The sequence below is a fragment of the Jatropha curcas genome, chromosome 6 (genome assembly GCF_041381405.1).
Source record: "Jatropha curcas cultivar XTBG-Jc1 chromosome 6, XTBG_Jcur_1.0, whole genome shotgun sequence".
Taxonomy (NCBI): Eukaryota; Viridiplantae; Streptophyta; class Magnoliopsida; order Malpighiales; family Euphorbiaceae; genus Jatropha; species Jatropha curcas.
Window position 1 is genome coordinate 6,277,334 of NC_143156.1, and position 3,331 is coordinate 6,280,664.

Consider the following 3,331-nt stretch of genomic DNA (forward strand, 5'->3'; position numbering starts at 1 on the left):
GTGTGAAAGACAGTTATTGAATTTAGAACTTCTTCACAGAGCCTTAATCAAGTATCAGAATAACTTTATGATGGAAAGCTATCGTAATTAGAACTTCCTCATAAAGTTTAGAAAATTAAATAGAAACCCAAGCAGTTAAATATACTATGAATAGAACAACAGTTAGAACATGGTATATTCACTTATTAGAATTCCAGAGTTAATGTTCAGAAAAGATAAGACTTATTACAGTTTTAGAACATCTGAATCATTAACAATTTTAGCGTTTCTAAAAATTAAACAAAGGTGTTATAAAGGCAGAATCAATCAAACTTCAGAAATAAAAAGATCAACACAGTGATTTATAGTGGTTCGGCACTAACTCGCCTATATCCACTCTCCAAGACGCATCTTGAGATCCTCAACTATGTTATCTCTTTTCAAGGGTAAGAGACAAACCAACAGTACAAGGCAATAGATCAACACCTAGATCTACCCTTTTGTCCCACTAGATTTTCCAAAGGTTCTAGTTAACCTCAACCCTTTTCTGTTTTCGGCAGAGTACAGAAACTCAATTTAAGACATTAAAATCCCACACATGGAGAAGGTCGCTTGATAACCTCTATCACAATAGCTTCTAACCTAAGCTATTACACACAAAAGTTTAACAAATAAAGAGCCAGTCTACTATAGATTACAGAATCTAAATAGACAGAAAGAAACGCACATATTAGCACAGTAAAAACAGTTTATCAGATTAGAAGATCGATTAGAACACAAAACCGTTTTTCAAAAGTAATTGTAAAAATTCTTTTCACTTTAAAGATAAAAACGTTAAGTTTAGAGATGAAAAGAAAAATGGGGGTAGAGAGTAAGTTTTGAGAGATAAAGATTTGATCAATGAGAGAATGCTCTTAAAATGAAAACTCTTACTTCACCATAGCTTAAGACATGAAAGCTCCTATTTATAGAGAGCATCGTGTCCCTTGCTTTTGGAAAGTGGATATTTCATTTGAAATCAGAATATCTTCTTTCCTTATTTAAAAGATATGAAAATCTTTGTTACCAAAAATTTATTTTATCCTTTTTGGTAAGAGAATAAAACACGATTTTGCTTTCCTTTAAACAAAAGATTTTCGGTATTATTTTGTTTTGGAAAATATTTTTACGGAAGGATGCTCTTACTAAAAACGAAAAAGATTCTCCTTCGTTTTCAAGTAAGAAAATAAATTTAAGTACTTTAGATCTTTCAAAAGATATTTCCGAAAAGTGTATGATTTTATTACCAAAAACATTAGAAAAGTAATCTCTTTAGTTTTAGGAAATTAAATCATTTTGATTTAAAGGATATTTTTCGAAAAAAAAATAAAAGAATTTATTTTGAAAAAATCTAATTTCCGAAAAATATTTTTGAGAGAAAAATTAATTTATGTGCACATATATGGTTTTTCTCTCTATCCTACAAAGTATTCTAAATACCTAGCTACTAGGATCTTCGAGTAATTTCACACTCAATGTAGGACTTACCTTGTACTATTTCTTTCCATAGTAATTCTGCATAAAATAAAATTAGCACAAATAACATAGTTTAAATTTATTTGTTTTGTATTAATCATCAAAATCCGAGATTAGAAATTGACCCTTGAGCCAACACATTCCTCCAGCAGTTTATATCAACTGATTTCATGAAGTTTTCCATTCTAGTTTTCCAATAAGAGTAATTCGAGCCATTGAACAAAGGAGGTCTAGAAACAAATTGTCCTTCTAAAGAAGTAAGAGGAAGTGGGGTTGCCATGGGATCTTATCTCTTAAGCAGTTAAGCTTCGGTATGTCAAGAGCCAAAGCTCTGATACCAGATTATGGGTCTCGTATATGTATGGCACAAACCAAGAGGGGGGGTGAATTGGGTTTTCTAAAAACAGATATAAATTTTAGAATTTTAAAACAGAATATAGATTTCTAAGTGCAGCGAAAAAACAAAGAACTTGTGAGAATAGAATATGAATTAGAACGTCCTCACAATGTTCTATCTATAAAGAATAGAAAGACTATGCAAAGTGCAGCTATTAATTAGAACTGCTTCACAATGTCTTATTCAATATAAGAACTTCTTTATGACGGAAAGCTATTGTATTTAGAACTTCTTCATAAAGTTTAGAAAAACATATAAGACTATGTAAGAGACAGTTATTGAAAATATAACTGCTTCACAGAGCCTTAACCAGGTTTAGAAAACAGATTAGAAACCCAAGTAGTGAAATATACTGTAAATAGAAGAACAATTAGAACTTGGTATATTCACTTATTAGAAATTCAGAGTTCTCATATTCAGAGAAGATAAGGCTTATTCCAGTTTTTAGAACATCTGAATCATTAACAAGTTTAGCATTTCTAAAATATAAACAGAAGTGTAATAAAAGCAGTATCAAGCAAACTTCAGAAATTAAAAGATCAACACAGTGATTTATAGTGGTTCGACACTAACTCGCCTACATCCACTCCCCAAGACTCATCTTGAGATCCTCAACTATGTTATCTCTTTTCAAGGGTAAGAGACAAACCAACAGTACAAGGCAATAGATCAACACCTAGATCTACCCTTTTTCCCACTAGATTTTCCAAACGTTCTAGTTAACCTCAACCCTTTCTATTTTTGGCAGAGTACAGAAACTCAATTCAAGACATTAGAATCTCACACAAGGAGAAGGTTGCTTGATAACCTCTTTCACAATAGCTTCTAACCTAAGCTATTACACACAAGTTTATCAAATAAAAATTTGTCTACTATAGATTACAAAATCTAAATAGACAGAAAGAAATGCACATATAAGCACAGGAAAAACAGTTTGTCAGATTAAAAAATCGTTTAGAACACAGAACCGTTTTTCAAAAGTAGTTAATCAAAATTCTTTTCACTTTAAAGATAAAAACGTGAAATATAAAGATGAAAAGAAAAATGGGGGGTAGAGAGTAACTTTTGAGAGATAAAGATGTGATCAATGAGAGAATGCTCTTAAAACGAAAACTCTTACTTCCTCATAGCTCAAAACGTGAAAGCTCCTTTTTATAGAGAGATTCGTGTCTCTTGCTTTTGGAAAGTGGATAAGCCATTTTGAAATCAGAATATTTGTTTTCCTTATTTAGAAGATACGAAAATCTTTGTTACCAAAAATTTATTTTATCCTTTTTGGTAAGAGAATAAAAGACGATTTTACTTTCCTTAAACAAAAAGATTTTCGGCAGTATTTTTATTTGGAAAATATTTTTCGAATAAGATACTACTTACTAATAACGAGAAGATACAATCTTCCTTCGTTTTAGGTAAGAAAATAAGTTGAAATTCTTTAGATCT